The sequence below is a fragment of the Pinus tabuliformis genome, chromosome Q (assembly GCF_031772625.1).
Source record: "Pinus tabuliformis cultivar Carrire ecotype Pingquan chromosome Q, CPIR1, whole genome shotgun sequence".
Lineage (NCBI taxonomy): Eukaryota > Viridiplantae > Streptophyta > Pinopsida > Pinales > Pinaceae > Pinus > Pinus tabuliformis.
Genome location: NC_142296.1, coordinates 1209880591 through 1209899502, shown reverse-complemented (window position 1 = coordinate 1209899502; position 18912 = coordinate 1209880591). Strand labels below are relative to the sequence as shown.

Sequence of the window (18912 nt, the reverse complement as noted above, 5' to 3'; positions counted from 1 at the left end):
TATAGCCCTTAGTATTTTCACTATAGCCCACGAAGATTTCTTTCTTTCCAGATGCACCCAATTTATTCCTTTTCTCTTTCAGCACATGAAAATATACAGGGCTTCCAAAAATTCTAAAATTACCGGTGAACATTTCTTCAGGAGTTTTGGAATCCAATGCTTAATGGGGGCATCGGTTTTGTACATATACGTCGGTGTTTGCAGCTTCAGCCCATAGAAACTTCGAAAGTCTTTGATCATGAAGCATAGCACGGACAGTTTCCATAATCGTACGGTTCTTCCTTTCCACCACACCATTTTGTTCAGGAGTGTATGGTGTAGTAGTCTCCCTCTTAATGCCAGTCTCTTTACAAAAGTCATGAAACTCATTAGATTCATATTCAGTACCATTATTAATTCTTAAGATCTTGATCTTCTTTTCGGATAGTTCGGACTGAAGAGATGTGTCACAAGACATGACACCTAGCGGACTTCCTCCGACCTGATACAATGAATCAACTCGAAACCCAAGAGTGAAGGCATCTTTAATATTGATTTTCCATCCACGTACCTTGCCATCGCTGAAAGCCACCTTGTAGCCTTTGTCTTCCATTGCCAAAATGGACACCAGGTTCTTTTTGAGATCAGGTACATATAATACATCATGTAGGTGGATTGTATTACCTTGATCCAATTTAAGAGAGACATTGCCTACACCTTTCACGGGATATTTCATATTATCTCCAAGGACAATTTCCAAGTTGGTTTCTTTCTCTATCAGATTATGGAGAACTTCTTTGTAACCAGTGAAGTGCCTTCTTGAATGGTTGTCCTCTTCCTTGATTTCTAGCACTCCTTTTACCTCGGCCATTTGACTTGCCATTTCTTTGATTGCCTTGAGAGGGATTTTGATCATCATCCCGATGTGAGTTCATTTTATCAGGACACTCCCTTGCATAGTGACCTGGTTTATTGCAATGGTAACATTGTCCTTTTCTTCCACCCTTTGGTCTAGCCTTTCCTTTGGATTTAGCCTCGGAATTGTTTCTTCTTTTAGCATGAGAAGAAAAGGCAGCGGGATGACCTTTAAGTGTGGGCATTTCCTGTTCTTCCATCCTTGCTTCTTCTTGAATGCATCTTGCCATTAATTCCTTCCTGGCAGCAGCGGATGCATTTGATGGAGGCTCAACAATATTGCTTCTCACATGGTCCAACATTTCCTGATCTTCTAAAGTTAGATCGAAAGACATCTTCCATCCATGATAGTCAGACTTCTCACGAAACTTGTCTTCGGCAAAGAAGAGTGTTGAGGACCCCATAGTTCTTTTTAGATAGCCTTGCCAACCTTCTCTTTGGTGATTGCTCTTGCTCTTGCTTGGGTTTTGTCTTCACCTCAACTCTGATACCATGTTAAATTATGGTATGTTCTATGTGTTAGAGTTGGTCTAGTAGCCCTTCACCAGGGATCAAAGCTCTTTGCATTTCATGATTAGATGTCCCATCAGTGTGATCATGTTGCATTCCGTTAGGCATGCCATAATCCTGGTGGAGGGAGTTTGTGTCTTTTATTCCCCTCTTGTTTGGCACTGCTGGTTCAGGTTTGTTTAAGTAAATAAAATCCTCAAAGGGTCATTCATCTTGCTTTAAGTTTTGAGGTCTTAGGTCTAGGGTTGAGTCCATTTTTGTCTTGAGAGGTCATAAAGGACCAGCAGGCTAGAGGGATGTCCTTCATTAAACATTTCTCATCATTGTACAGCTAAATTTTTACCTTGTTCTCAAAAACTCTGTTTTTGAAAACAAAGGTCATTATCTCATTTTTGTAAAAATTCTCAAAATTTCAAATTCTTCAAATGTCGAAGTGCAGCCTTGGTCTCCTTTGCCAAAGCACCTTAGAAGCTATCCCTGCAAAAATTTTCAGAAGAAATCATCATTTCAACCAATTTTTCAAAGAAAAGAAATCAAAAGTCAGAGCCAATTAATTTAAAAAAAGTGTCAACACTCAAAACATTACAAAGTGGGTTTGGGCAAGTAAAAATCAAAAGGAAGCCTATAAAAGCATATCACTCCTCATTTGCAACTCATTTGCCTCTCACAAGCTAAGTGAATCCTTGCAAAGGCGATTTTAGGAGTTCTTGAGCAAGTTGAGCAGTTTCAGAGGCGCGCTACGCGTCAGGGAGATTTTTTCAATGTTATTTTGCACGTGCGCTACGCGTCAGAGGGGCGCTACCCGTTGGGCAAGGCGCGCTACGCGTTGGGGTTTCAGCTCAACAAACTGCCAGCAAGTCATCAAATCGATTTTTCTCTCAGGCAAAGTGCAGGTAGGCCTCTCCTCCATGGTTAGATTTGGTTTTGCAAGATGAAAGAGAAATTTAATATGTTCAAATGCTATGAAATTGATAAATCAAAACCCTACTTTCTTGTGAAAAATTTAAAGTCTCAATGGTGCTAGGGTTTCAAATTTCTCTTGCTGTCCAAGGTTGCCCATTTGTAATCCTTTCTTTTCCCTCATTTTCATCACCTTTCCCTTTAAAATTTTCCCATGAAATTTCATAATTCTCCTCTCTAAAATTCCTAAAAGCATACTTAATTCCTAAACCCTACTTCACTTTAAAATCCCACAATTTTGTAATTTCCCATGCTTGTCTTCCCTAAATTCCTTCTTTGTGTTTATTCTCCCTAATTCCCACATGTTCCCCTATCCCTAACAATTCCCTTGTATTTATGTCCCCTTGGTGACAGCATTTGAAAAAGTCAAAAAGCAGTTAATTGGGTGCCAAGTCAGCAATATATTTCAGTCATCTTGCCTTCATAACCATGTCAGAAACTGAATCAGATTATGAGCAAAGTTATGACAGTGATTCAACACCAGAGGTAGAAGTGCCAAGGAGGCATCACAAGGGTGGTAAGGGTGGTCGGCATGTCAGAGAGGAGCCCACTTCATTGGCTCATTTGCAAGCTTGTCCACTTGCAATGTCATGTTTTCAGTATCAATCATGCTTTGGATATTGTGAGAGGATCTCACAAATTCAACACCATAGAGAGCTGGTCCGCTTGTTTGTCCTACATTTGCACAATGGCCATGTGAACCTTGCAGGAGTGGATTTCACCTTATCACCTGAAATGGTTGCTCAGGCCACCGGGATACCAAATGTTGGGGAAGAGTGGACCAAGCGCAAGCTGCTAGACAAATTTCACTATCAACCATACATCAAACCCGGATGCATGAGGCACCTTACTGCTGTTTTTCCTTTCAGATTCCTAAGGGATGAGTATGCACCCTTGATGAGGCTCATTATGCGCTATTTCACTTGTGAGGGCAGATTTTCACGTTTCTATTCGTACCATATCCGTTTGTTGATGCATTTCACCCGAGTACGAATGATGAACATTCCATTTTTCATGTGCCGAAATATAGAGAAGATGGTGCCTGTAGTGCAAAGGAAGAACCCCGCACAGCAACTCAAAAGCATATATCATTATGCACTGATCGAGATCGTAGTAATGCATCAGTTAGCACAGCAGGGTATTGCTTGGGAGGATTTCATTTCTCGCGACTTCTTCATGGTGCCACAGCCACCTCCCGAGATTGTCCATGATGAGGGAGGGCCTTCACATCAGTTTGACATTCCTGAGCCAGAGCATGTCAGCACTCCTCCATATGTTACATATCAGAGAGGCCACAGGGTCTTATTTGCATCTGCACGGCGAGTATTATCTCCACACCAGGTGGAAGGGGTCTCGCCTTCTTCATCAGCACAGCGAGTGTTATCTCCACATCAGGTGGAAGGGGCCTCGCTTTCGACAGCAGCACAGGTACAAGAGAGAGGCAAGCAGCCCAAGATTGATGAGGGGCCATCAGGTGATCCAGACATAGATATTGTTGACCTTGATATCAGCTCTCCTAGCTTAGAGTCAAAGGAGATCATTCAGCAACTTAGGGCGGAAAATGACTTGTTGCAGCAAAAGTTGGAAATGGCAAATTGGACAATCACATACTTAGAGCAGCGCAACAAGCAGTTGGAGGATGAACACACTCTTGATGAGTTGCGGAGGATCCGAGAAGACCGGAACTTGGCTCGCAAGAGACCCGGTGATTTGACACCTATTGAGCAAGGGTCTATGCTCATTCGGGTGAACTCTCATTTAGAAAGGTTGATAGCCAAGGCAAACAGGGACAAAGACATGCTCCGCCACATGAAGAATCATTATTGGGCCCGCATGCATGTGTGCAAAGCAAAAATGAAGGTACTCAAAGCACGCTTGGCCAAGGCACTAAAACGGAGGAAAAGGCCCGATCCGCTTCAGATTTTGGCTGAAGCCACCTTGAGGGAGCATGGTGCTCAATGATATACCTCCAGCTCAAAATTCAGGAAATTTGGAGCAATTTTGGTCAATTTTGAATTTTTTGTGCCAAAAACAGGTTTTTGCCCTCAACGCGTAGCGCGCCGCGCGCTACCCTTAAGTTGGGGAGGTCCATTTCAGGAAAACTCAGCATTTTTGGATTTGTCATGACAAAATACACTTGCTCAGCCACTGCCAAGAAGTTTCATGGAGATTTGAGCCCCCAAAAGGTCAAAAAACAAGCAAAAAATGACCTTCTGCCACTTTTTGGACACACAGGAAGCAGTCTTGGGAGATTGCAATTTTGGAGGGGCAAATGGCCACCAAATTGAGAAATTCCACTTGGGCTGGAGAGTAGACATCTAGACCTTTCCAACAAGCCCACTTGTGCCTCATTTGGATGCCAGGAAGTGCCTCAAAAATGGCCTGAAAGGCGCGCTATGCGTTGAGAAACGGCGCGCTACGCGTTGGGAAAATTTGCCAGTTTTGCACCTTCAGCACAGGAAAACGCAGCAGTGACTAGTTTTGACTTTTTGGTTGGATTTTTCATCCTCTTTGATGTAATTGATGTAATTTCATGTTGACATGATACTTTTTTACCTATTCTAGAAGATTTATTCATAAAATGGCAAAAAATTAATGAATTAATTGGTTTCCTAGCTTATAGAGGCAAGTTGTTTTGATTGCCTAGATTGTAGTGCTCAGTTTAGAATTGGTTGAAACAGCTCCTAGGTGATGAGCTCGACCCCTAGAGGCAAGGGAATGTGTTAGCTTGCCTATATTATGTATTTTCTTAGTCATTTTCATGGTTGGACTCTTGAGGGATAAGCTTAGACTGTTTTACACTTTGTATCTCTACAATTTTGGCAAAGGAAAGACCAGGGTTTTGCAGCACTATTTGGGATTCCTGTGGTTATTTGTGTTGATGGTGTGTTTCTCTCATGTACTTGTAAGTTTGTTATGTGCATCATTTTCCTACTCTTCTCTTCTGCAAATTAAGTAAATGAAGTGTTAAGATAGAATTCATGGTTTCTATGCTCTGCCTTTAAGTTTGCTTAATATCAATGTTTTCATCTGTTTAAGGAGAACTCTCGATGGTTTCTTGCTCTCCTTAGCTCCTCACCGGTCATATCCATCCATTCACTTATTTCAAAGGCATCAAGACAATCTCCTACCTTGCCCCAAAAAGACCTCTGCAAAAACTGTGTCTCATTCCCGCACCCAAAATTGTCGTGCTTAGTTTTCCAACAAAACCCTAAAAATTTAAAATCAAACTTTCCCCATCAGTTTACTAGCCTAAAATCAGTGTTCCTTATTGGTCATCTCAGCCCTTTGAAGACCTTTTGCCGAGATAGACCCGGAGAGAGCCCTCTCCTTCCCCCGTAGGGCTAGCTACGAGGCTAAGTGGTTTGATGTTGCCTTGGATTTTGTCTTTTTCAGCCTGAGGCCAAATTCAAGCGCTAACACTATGCTTAGAGCAGCTTACTTATCTTTCTTATTATTATCCACAGATTAGCAATCACATGTACATAAGTAAAGAGCAGATAGAACATTGAACGATCAACAGAAAACAAGCCAAGACAAGAGACACAAGATGTGGCGGCTAGGCAAGGACAAACCCCAATATGGGGAAACCCATTTATCAAATCTTCTTTTATCTTCAATAATTCAGCAGAGAGAAATAGTACAAAAATCTAATTTATATCAGCAGCAGCAAACCCTAGATCAGAGGCGTCAACATCAGCGGCATCAGCATCATCGGCATCAGCATCATCGGCATCAAATCAATCCTACACCTCTCGACGAGAGGAATCTAGATAAAATATTATCAGCCATGAATAAGGTGATCCTCATGGAGTTTGGCCCTAGTTGCCAATTTTAACAGTTATTCAATAGTTCAACAGAGAGAGAGAGAGATAGTACATGTACAACAGAAGTCAACACTTTGACTTATCTAAATAAGAGCATAGATCACCTCAAGAAGATGATACATGAGGTAGCTGAACTCAGTTGAAGACATATTGCTTCAACTGATTCTCCAAGGTGATTCCATCACCATCCTGCACCTATCATTGTGTTGTACCTCATCGTCATGCTACACCTATCATTGTGATGCACCTCATCATCATGTTGCACCTCACTGTGTTGCACCATGCTGCACCCATCATCACCATGCTGCATCTCATCATGCTTCACTAATCATGACTGTACCCATCACTATATTGTTGCACTATGTTGAGCTCTTCATTGCACTATGTTGAGCTCTTCATTGCACTATGTTGCACCCAAATGCATGTTGCAATACCTCATCACCCTGCTACTGTATGCATTCTCGTTGTTGCCATATGTCCATCATTACCATGTTGTCCCATCGCTGCTCTAGTGTCCACCAACACTGATCTACACCATGTTGCACCATCATATGTTGCATTGTACATCATGCTATGCATTGTTGCTCCTATGTGCACTATGTTGCATTGTACAACATATACTCATAGTTGCTCCAATGTCAACTATACATCCTGCTATGTTGCTCCAAGTCTATATAGGATTAGGGTTGACTGCATCAAAACTTTGACCCAACACACTGTTGCAATACTTTTGTACTATTGTACTGTTGTTCTTGGTTAAGGCATGAGCATGCTGCAACAGTCCTTATCAACCCACACAAACAGCCTACAAATAACTACGTCCTAGTCAAGGTAAAGTGTTGCCTCCATATGTTGTTGTTCTAGGCATATGGGAGCCTCTCAAGCCTACAGGCAGCCCTGTTTTCGAGTGGCTAGGCCAGCGGCCTACCACAAATATCTACAGCACCCTAACAGCGCTCCAAAATAGTCATACCTTACCTCTTTCTACCCTCACAGACCTGCATGCTCCCTTCTTCAAACTCGGCTTGGCTGTAGCATAGAACAACCCTCCACGCAATCACCAAGAGGCTCCAACAGCCCTAAGACACCCACATTCTCCCTACCTTCTTTTCTGGTTGGGGCATCCTTTAGACACGAGTTAGGGAACCTCTTTACTGCGGTTAGGGTATCTCTTTTCCAGCGTCTAACGGCTGTCTCAAACAGCGCATAGATTAGGGCATCTATGGTATGATAAGACTGCGTTTAGGCATCCTTCTTTTACTGCGAATAGGGTCTCCTTCTAGACCTGTGTTTAGGGCTTCCTCCTCTTAGACTTCTCTTCCACTAAAACCCAAAACAAGTGGACAGAAATCAAGAGTGAAGTGTGTGCACAAATGACTATCAAGTCACCTCCTTTTATACTAAAACGTTGAGCACACATGGGGGTTATTTGGTCGCTGGCCGATTTTGACGAATTGTCCCATAACACAAATAAATTCATATCTCCATGAATACTTATCAGAATCGGATGATCTTTAAAACAATCCTACACATCTCGATGAGAAGGATCCAAGTAAAATATCAGTTTCCATAAATAAGATGACCCACATGGAGTTTGGCCCTAGTTGCCAATTTTAACACCTTTGTCACTGCCTGCTACTGATGCCCTCCTCTTCCTCCACCCTGCAACTCTCCCTCTAAAATCGATCTCCTCTACTTGAGAATCGATTTTCCTTGAGATACTCAGTATGTGTCGGTGTGTCTCCAAATGATCCTTAAGTCTTCTTCTATAATTTTCATGTTGACGAATCAACGGCCGAGATTAAGTCCCTAATCAATGGCTAAAATTCAAACAGACTAGATCCTCGTCTCTTAGAAGCTTCTCACCCTTATCCTTATTAATACCCATTAATATTATTATTTTCTTAAGTTTAGACTTAGGAACCCATTATAAATATTAATTATTTTAATAACTCCTCATCCGGGTGGATTTCTCAAAACAATTTATGGTTCTTGGAGATCTCATATGCCTTAGCCTCTCCTCCAAATTTCAATGCTAGAGCACATCCGATGCTACCAAAAATAAACAACAGCCACAGGTCGAGGGATGAGGTGATCACTGTCAGGAATGGCATATCGTTCATCACTGATCCTGTGCCTAGGGAGTTCGTCACAAGGAAGACATGTGTTACTCTTTCCATAGGGCATGTCTGCGCCATGCATGAGCAGAGGATACCGTGTACGGCTGAGACAGTTGTCCAGTATCTATCTGGATTCCCGACATTGTATCGGCACACTCTCCAGAGGGCAGGTAGTTGAACCAGAGGCGATGGTTGGAAGGAGCAGGATGGATCTGCATGCACTGAGTCGATTGCGCATATCAGATACCCATCTATTGGTTGCATTCAAGGGGTAGCTATTTGGCACACATGATTTCCAGTGGTCATCAATACTACACAGTGGCAGGCACTGGAAAATTTAGCATGCCTCAGATTAGTTCATGATGTATGGAGCTTATATATGGGTGGCATGCAAGGACTAGAGATGAGGGCTAGAGGGATTCCATCAGTTGTCAGGGCTATGCCACAGCAGGTCTGGCTATGGGATGCGGGGATTCATTTGATCGATAGATCACTCGTGATGGGCGGAGTCGTGGCAGAGAGTGATATAGTTCGCTCTTGGGATGACACATGGGGATTCACAGAGGGTTTCATCATATGGGGAGGCAAACATTCTCTGTTGCGACACAGGTTTGGAGTTAGATTTGGATGGGTAGGCCTTGGCGTCATGGAGATGTTTCGACGGGATGTATCTCATCTCTATCAGTATTTAACCAACAGGTTCTAGGAGAGGAGGATACAATGTACACATGATGGGCAGTTAGCTAGAGCCACGATGGTGCAGCGATAACATGGTAGCACCCTTTTATGGCTAACCTGGAACCAGTGATGCGAAAATCACGATATTATTGCGATAATATCGGATTATCGCAATTTTTAAACTTTCACGATAATATCGCCCAATTTTTACAAGTATTTTTTTCGCGATTTTTTTGGAAAAAAATCACGATAAATTGAAAACTCGCGATAAAAACGAAATAATCGTGATTCGATCGGTTGTTATCGCTAGGCCGGCAGACAATGGGTTTATAACACCAAAAAATGAATTTTTTAATTCATTTTGACAGATAGCGGCGTGGATTGGGAGTGACCTAGGAGAAAAACCTTGGTCAATTAGGAGCTGAGGAGGAGAAAAAAGACTCAAAAACCCTGGTGGATTGAGAGCTGAGGAGGAGAGGATCAATTTTCTCCGGTAAACCGATATGGGCACCAAATTTATGTGTTTTGTTTTGGTTTTTTGTTTTGTTTTTGGTTGGGTTTGGATAACCCTTGTTTATCAAATATTTTTGAATTGATTTGATGGTGTTTTTGTTTGTTAAATTGTCAAAAATTCAATGTGTTTTGTCATGTTACTCATGTATGTAATTTTTTTTAATTTTTGTAACTTGCAACCCTTATTTTGCCATAGGTTCACTGTTCAACTTCAAAGTTCAAACTTCAAACTTCATCTTACAAATTTAAAACTCGACAGTCAAGAGTTCAACCAAGTTACAAACATGCCAAGGAAATTGGACCCTCTGTGGGAATTTGGTGAACCTGATGGAGGGTTTGATAGAATAAACTTGAGTTGCAAGTTGTGTGGGCATCATATGTCAGGGGGGGTTTATAGATTGAAGTATCACCTTGCACAAATCCCTGGATTTGATGTAGGGCCTTGCACAAATACAAATCCAGAAATCATCCGAAGAGCCATGAGATCATTGGAAGAATTAGCGCACGAGAAAGAGGCCAAAGCAGAAATGAAGAAGCAACTAGCAAAGAGGGTGTTAGGTTCAGGTGAACAAGTAAGTGGCACTGGTTCTACTTCAGCATCAATATCTACAACCAACTCAGTAGTTGCCTCATCATTTTTTGTTCCTAGAACCACGCCTAGTTCACAACCATCTATCACTTCAATGCTTAAAAAAACTGAGAAAGAACAAGCTGACAAGTTGCTGGCCAAATTTCTCCTATGGAATGATATTCCTTTCAGTGTTGCAAGGAATAATCCATTTTTCCAGCCTGTTGTTGATGCTATTACAATTGTTGGCCCAGGGTACAAAATCCCTTCTTATGATGACTTTAGAGACCGGATTCTTCAAAATGAAAAGGTTGACTGCACCAAAAGATGGGAGGAGTTTAGGGCATCATGGGCACAAACAGGATACACTGTGATGTCAGATGGTTGGACCGACTAAAAGGGGAGAACCCTTATAAACTTCTTGGTTAGTTGTCCCAAGGGGACAATGTTTATGAAATCTGTGGATGCATCTTCACATATCAAAGATGCAAAAACTTTATGCGATTCGTTGGATGTGTTTATTTTGGAGGTGGGTGCAAAACATGTTGTCCAAGTCATAAGGGACAACACTGCAAATTATGTTGTTGCTGGCAAGATGCTTATGGAGAGGCATCCTACTTTATTTTGGACACCTTGTGTTGCACATTGCATTGATTTGATGTTGGAAAACATAGGAAAAATTTCCTTTGTCAAAGATATTGTTGACTCATCAAAAAGCATTCCAAAATTTATATATGATCATACATCTGTGTTTAACTTGATGAGAAAATTCACCAACAAAAAGGAGTTGGTGCGTCCCGCCATTACACGATTTGCCACCAGTTTCATATCTCTTCAATGCCTCTTGAATTCTATGTGGGATGTTAAGAGAATGTTTCTTTCAGAGTGGCGTGCTTTGACAATGAGCCGCAAACCAGAGGGAGAGGCCATATGCAGATTAGTTTCATACCAAGAAGACTTCTAGGCAGGAGTGCAGGAGGTGTGCATCGTTACTGAACCTTTGGTAGAGGTTCTTCGATTAGTTGATGGTGAGAAGCCCGCAATGGGCTATTTGTATGAGGCCATGGACAGGGCCAAAAAATCCATTCGGACCTATTATGATGATAAGGGAGATGAGAGGTTTCAGAAACAACTCCTATGGGAATTGATTGATGAATGATGGAACAACACACTCCATCGTCTCATTCATGTTGCAGGGATCTACTTGAACCCCGCATTTTCTTACCCATGTGGGTTCATATTTGATGCTGAGATCATGGATGGATTCTTAACCTGTGTTCAGAGGATGGTGCGATCTCCAGCAGAACATACAGAAATCTCCAAAGAAATGGAGACATACAGGATGGTAGGTGGCACATTTGGCTTTGAGATGGTTGTGACTGATAGGACGACTAAAATGCCAGGTATTTTTTAGTTTGTTTCAAATTTCATTGTCTCTTCAAGTTCATAACTTCATACTTTGCTTCAACTTTCAAATTTCATTTTTTTCTTATGTTTATTTAAAATTTTATTTGTAATTTTGTTGTAGATGCATGGTGGAGAATGTATGGTGCCAGGGTACCCCATCTACAAAAGCTTGCCATTCGAATCCTTAGCCAAACATGTAACTCCTCAGGATGCGAGCAAAACTGGAGCGTATTTGAAAAATACACAACAAGAAGCGCAACAGGTTAAACTTAAAAGTTAAAACTTAAAATATTGCAAATTTCCAATTAATTTTTTGAATTCATTAAACAATATTTTTTTGATAATTATTATTTCATGATCTTTGTACAGGTTGGAGTCCCAGCGACTTAATGACATGGTCTACGTCTACTACAATCTTCGATTGTGGGTGAGGCAACTTGAGAGGATACCTGATATGGAGGCCATCTCATTGGATGGGATTGACACCACTGCTGCATGGAGGGTTGTGGAAGGCATAGAGGGGGAGGAGGAGGAGCAATAGGAGGAGGAGGTGACACCACCTACCGAGCTACCCCTACCACCAGTGAAGGACGTGGTCTACCTCTTGTAACTCCTAGTTCTTCAGCTTCTAGAGCACAGCAGGGTCCACTGCCAACTCCACCGGCATCTACATCTAGAGGGAAAGGGAAAGCTATTGCATTTTCTCGCAAGAGGGGCAAAGGAAATCAATAGTATTAGAGTTTAGTTATTTGGTTCATTTCATTGTATATGACATTATGACTCATGATATGAGATACATTATTATATTTTTTGTTGATATTTTGAGGCTGAGTTGAGACTCATAAGTCAGGACTTACTATTCAGGACATGATTCATTGTTATGTGTGATGTAGCACTAGAAATGATATTACACATCTTATATATTAATTCTTTTATCATATTTATGTGTCAATGTAGATATTTTATGTTGTAGATGCTTTAGATATTAAAAAAATTGAAAAGAAATTAATATTTTTGTATTTTACAATTTTTCCTGATTTTTACGATTTTTTCCGATTTTTTCCCTTGTCGATACTATCCCGATAACGATGACTGCAACATTGCCTGGAACCCAGACATCACAGTACTAGACAGCTTTGCGATTATTAGGGGTGAGTCAGTTGCAAAAGGGGGAGGTCATTCAGGTCTCCCTTTGAGTTTTAGCGAGTCACCGATGGCATGGGGGACTTCTAGTATTTATACTGGACAAGATAGTGAGTGGAGCGAGGGGAGCTTTAGGTGGGGCAGAATGGATTGGGATCTTGGCATTGAGGGATTCTTTCATATCAGGACAATGCAGAGGTCAAGGACGATTTAGTGGCACAGCTAGGACCCTGTCATATTTTGTAGTGACAGTGGGGAGCAGCAATTAGAGAGGATGCGTGTTCAGGCATTGCTTGAGGACAAGCAATTTTTGGTGCATTTGATGAGCTTGTCGAATGAGGATGCTACTTGGGAGGGTGAGCAAATACTTGAGTACAATGTTTTAAAACTCCGACTCCGACTTGGAAATGGTCGAGGGTCGACTCCGACTCCAACTCTGACTCAGTATCGACTCGGTCGGTTTGATTTCAATGACTCGGTCGTTGTAAAAAATACATTAAATATTTTTTTTATAAAAAACATAATTTTAAAGATTTTCATTCATGTTTCCAAACACAAAGCTTTAGAATATAGAGAGAAGACAACATATGATCAAAGTAGGCTCATGAATATATCCATTATATCAAAATGGCACCCAATGCATTGTCCAATACAAAGTTCATACTTAGCCACCAATGCCAGGATTCTTTTCTGCCTCAGCCTAAGGACAATCACTAGACTACAACAACAATAATACCAATTCTCTACCCCTAATGAAGTCTCAAAACCCTTGATTTAATTCTGGTCAATCTCTAGAACAATCAGAGGTAAATATGTATTTATTAGTCCACTGCCAGAACGTTTGGATTTTTAAAAACATTGTATGGCTCAATGCATTGTTTCAGTTTTCTAATTCATGCCACTAGGATAACTATACTTCGGCCTTGTAATTTTCAAAACTTTCTCACAGTGATAGATTACTTTAGGGCTATAAATATGCAATAAACAACAACCCAACCATTGATATGTAGGAGGCGGAACAAATTTTGACAAATGTGCTTCAAGATTTTTGTCAAAAACCCAGCCGGCCGAGTTGTTACCGAGTCATTACCGAGTTGGCCAAGTTGTTACCGAGTCGACCGAGTCAATGACTGGCTCAGTAACAACCTGGCTAGCCGTTCCGTTTCGGCCACCGAGCCGACCGGCGGCTGTTTTTTAAAACAATGCTTGAGCATCCAGCACTGAAGTTGCTGGTGGACAAGCAACATTTGGGAGGGGAGGACTGTAATGTCCCTTCCTAAATTATTTTGGAATGGGACTAATTTCTACATTTTGGGACCAATTTTGGAGGTGATGGGGCCCATTTGATTTTGTTAGGAGGCTAGACTTAGTAGAAGTTATTTTGATGTGGTTGAGTTATACGTGGGGGCCACCCACACTAGGAGAATCCACATTCCCTAGTTCGATTTGCATGGAGTGGAAATCGATGGTTGAGTGAGGGACCCATGATGGAGGGAAAATCAAGCGAAAAGTGCTCCATGAAATCTATATAAGGAAGGTAGCTCTCCTCATTTCATCATCTTATCTTTTTGACATATTGAACTCAACCTTAGTTGCTCGAGCTACTTAGCCAAGTTACTGTGTTGTTATGCACACGAGTGTCTCTGAGCAGAGATCTCAACACTTGCTTCAGTGGACTTCGAGTGCCAGCCCTAGAAGGGAGTTCTTCTTCATCTCAGTTCGTGACAGCAGCGGGGAGACGAGTTATAGTAGTTGTAAGTCGAGTACTAGCAGTGGGGAGACAGGTTACAGCAGCTGTAAGTCGAGTACCAGTAGCAAGGGGAGTAACAATAACGCATGGATTGCGGAGTCACATCATGAGGCAATCCATAAAGTTGGGGAGACAAGACCATCCTTCATCATTTTCAAGAGTACAGAGGGAAGCTACAGACAAAGGGGTCATCCTACACGCAGCTCTCATTTCATCACACGCAAGACTGCCTCATCTCCTCCATGAGTGCGCAATCATTGGAGTGAGACTCTTTGCAGCAGCACCATCCAGGGAAGTTTAGAGCTAGAAGGCTAGGAGATCATTTGGAGGGGCATTTGAGGAGGATTGCTGGAGTTGGGAGAGCAAAGATTGACAAGATCAGTTACAGTAAAAAAATTCGAAATTGGAGGATGGCCAAGCTATGACGGGTCAATTTTTTAAGGTCGGAACCAAGGGAAACCCTTTCTGGGTTTTTCTGGGTTTTTCTGGGTTTTGGGCAAGGCTCACACTCCTAATTTTATAGAATTTTCTAGGCAGATCTAAGGGGTCAAACAGGGGTCCCAACTCAGCTAGTAGCTAGAGGAACTAAAGGGAATTTGGACCAAAATTCTAATGTAAACATTTGGCCAATTCCTTCGTGGGTTATTCTGGGTATTTGGTGGAGAGGCCGAGTATAATTTCTCGTAATTTTTTGAGCACCAAAGGTGGGGTTTCCAACAACATTTTTACATCAGACAACATAGTTTCACAAGGGCAGCACAGGGCATCATGGTAGCAGTTATTTATGCCATTTAGGCTTGGCATATTACCATCGAGGCTTGACCACACTTGCCATTGAGGCAAGCCGAGGTGCACCACTTCCACATTATTGTCCTTTTCTCCCAGATTATAATAAAATGGCTCAACTGTTGGTTATTCCTGGACTTTTATGGGTGAGCACTGAATGTTTCAATTTTATGGTGTTGTTTTTATTATTTACTTTGCATACACTATTTTTCCTAGTTTGGAAATTTACATGGGTACAGAATAGAGTCTCGGACATCTCTGCAGCTTTCAATGGTAATCAAAGTGAGTGAGGACAGTTCTAAGATCTCACAATCTCAAAAGGTATTTGTCCTTCGAATGGGTAAGATAATGAAGATCTCGGTGCAGTCAGAAGAACAAACTCGCTCTCACCATTCTAAACAAAGTCTTTGATCTCAGTAATTGCACAGTGCACTCTCAACATGTTATCTAGTCACACGCTCTGACACGACATACAATCTCGGCATTACTTCTAAGTCAACACATAACCTTGATCACTGATATAATCTATGACTCGGCTTAACTACGATGAAACGAATCTCAATGATCTCACAAAAGGCATACTCAGTATTGCTATATTCACGATGAATAAAACTCACAGTAATGCACTATGGCACATCATACATTCTATACGAAGTTATAATCTCAGCCTATGTTTTACGAAGACTTAGTAACAAGTATTGATTATGAAAAAGATCTTCGTGCAAGTTCTCACCGTTATAGCGTTGATTCAAGTGAAGACATGATCTCAATAACAGAACAGTGAAGATCACAGTAACAATGGAGCAGCATTCATGATCTCATTGTTATAAATAATATCTTAGTGAAGATGCAACAATGATGACCTCCATGAAGCAACAATGTCAATGATGTTCTGAACAGCAAAAAGAGGATTGGTGTCTTGGTCTTGGAGTGGCCTAGTAGGTCTGTGGTCTTGGTGTTCGTCAATAGGAATCTCTATAAAGAGAATTTTGTGTGGGTTTTCCTCTCCAAGATGGAGAGGTTTTGGCCCTGGCAGAATTCCATATCTTGTGCTCTTGTCTCTTTGCTTTGATAGTTATTTGTTGAAGTAAGAAATACACACACTAATGATAATAAGCAAAAGATTGTGCTAATAATCTAAAGACAAAATGCCTCACAAATAGTTATTATGCAAGAAGAATCTCATTAACTACATTAGCCCTAGATTCTTCAACATGGTATCGGAACAATGGTTACAGCTGATGGAAGGGAAAAAAAGAGACATTCAAGGATCAAGTTTCTAGCAAGGCATCAAAGCAAGCTGAAGGACATCAAGATCTACATTGTAGAATCAAACCCTAATCTTGATCAAACCCTAGATCAAAGAGCAGCCTACAACAACAAGAGCTCGTGTCTCCATAGTCATCATCAAAAGGCCATCAAGACACTCATCAAGTTGTCCACAAAGCAAGGTAGCTTGAAGGACCTCAAAATGAAGATCACATCAGCTTGGAGAAATTTGAAACCCTAGAAGCAGTTCTGATCTACAAGGCAAAGCATATTAAAAGCAAGAAAACATTGTCATCATCTTCAAGAAAGCAAGGATCATTTCCTTACCCTAGAAGAAGATCATTCAAGAAGAAGCCCTCTTCAATCTTCATCAACATGATCAAGGTAAAGATTTTGTCTTCACAAATCAAGTAAGTATTTTTCATTAATCAATTTCGTAAAATGACTTCATGATTGCAAGGAGATCTATAGGTCGATAAGTCATCGAAAGTCCCTAGAAAAGAGAAGTCGTTGATGTCTATGGAAAGGTCTCTGAAAGTCAAACATTGTTTGAAATGCAACAAGAGACTCATAGGAAAGCACTCAAAGGTCCTCTGGTGCCTATGTAGCAGAAGGGGAGACATAAAGAGAGATATATGAAATGCTAGAAGATATACTCTCTGAATTATAGTAAAGAAGGTCACATCACTTAGACCTACACAAAAATAAAGGTATCAAAGAATGAAGGAATATCTTCATGAGATCTCAATTGGGATATCTGGGAAATATGATAAGAAGTTAGTCATCATTGTAACAAATGTCAGTGAACAAGAAGGTTACCCCATCCGGCAATTTGTGGTCTCTATAGAGAAAGATAAGTTGTAGACAAAAGTATTTCAATCATGTGCAAAAACAAAAGAAAAGTTTAGTCCTCAAATAGTATAAGGTTCAATGTTGTGAAAAGAATATGGAAGGAAGTTCATATCACCACTAAAGGGCCAAGGAAAGAGGGAGAACAAATCTCCACTATGATTAGCTGGCCTCCCTCCCAAAAGGGGTCCCATCATAAGCTCCTAAATCTTTAGATATGGCTATGAAATTAAGATGCATCGTGGCATCATGAAAGCATTAGAAGAAAGAGCTCGTGGCATCACCATGGGAATCATGGAAAACAAAATCCATGGCAGTCGAACATGAAGGACATAACTCTTGAAACCTCAATGGGCATTAAATCAAAGGAATAAGTCATCTAGGACAGATCTTATGATTTATCATACATCAAGTCAAAGGGGAAACATCTGCCATATGAGGATATACAAGATCCTCAAAATTCTCTAATAGAAACCTAGACAATGGATTCACTAATCAAGAGAGGAAGCAAGCGTTTCATCAAGAACTCCAACTTATGGAATTTATGGGATGATGGTATGATTTCATAAGAGATGAAGCAGATCAAGGGATTGAAGACACTTCAATCAAGGAAGCTGCTAGAAGAAGCCTAGATGACCTAAAGATAAAATGAGGTATGTATGCTTGTATTAATTTTTATAATGTCATGTCATATGGTTGTAGCCTTGTAGGTAATATAGATCATCACTTCTATTTTAAGAAGCATTATCAAGGGAAAATGATCTCCTCCTCTGAAAGGATGCAGAAGGGCATAAGTCACACTAGATGAAATCAACATAATATGTCCTCTTATAAAGCATGTGGTACTTAACTATGATTACTCTTATTAGAAACCCCTGAGAATGGAATGTGTGAGGAAGGAAGAGATCGTGAGCTTTGCAACCATGATGAAGGAAATCAACATCCAAAAGACCAAGAAGAGTTGACTAGGAAATCTCCTTGAAATATGATAAGACTCTAATAGAAGTCTGGAAAGATAGAGACCATTGACAATGTATATCTTTGGTCAATATGTCAACAAGTATGCAGGATGTTGATACCTACAGAAAGATGTCATGATAAAGATCCATCTTGAAAGGTACGATTTGATTTAATGCTATGTTTTGATTTCTTGAATAATATCTGGATGAGTTTATGCAGGGCTACTGGAACAAGAGTTGTAAGCGCAAGTACAACTAAGCATCCATGTGGTGGATGAAAATTCTTGAAAGAAGCATGAGAAAGAAGTGGCCATATGATGAAGGTTCTGGATATGTATCAAGAAGTCTGCTTTCCATGAAGAAAGGAGTGACATGGCAAACCAAGAAGGAAAGTGATGGATGACCAAATCCCTACAAGAAAGAAGCTCAACTAACCTTCATGACATCAAGGAGAGAAGTTGATCAAGCAGTTGAAGTACCCATGAAGAAGAAATTGTTGATGTATTGAAGAGTCCCTAGCTAAGAGGAAGCTCTGACAAGTCCCTGATCAAGAGGAAGCTTGAATTAGATCACCCCTGATTACAAAGGAGTGACAGTTGTGTTTTCCTATTTCATGTGTCATGCACTAGACCAGGACGAACAGTCGGAACTCTAGGTGAAGGCCATGAGTAGAAATGTA

The 18912-nt window shown here is 40.9% G+C and overlaps 1 protein-coding gene across 3 annotated transcripts in view; it reads right to left on the bottom strand.

Moving 5' to 3' along the window:
- LOC149224132 (uncharacterized) overlaps positions 1–18912 on the bottom strand; it is a 370062-nt gene that overhangs the window by 159475 nt on the left and 191675 nt on the right. The window lies entirely within an intron of this gene.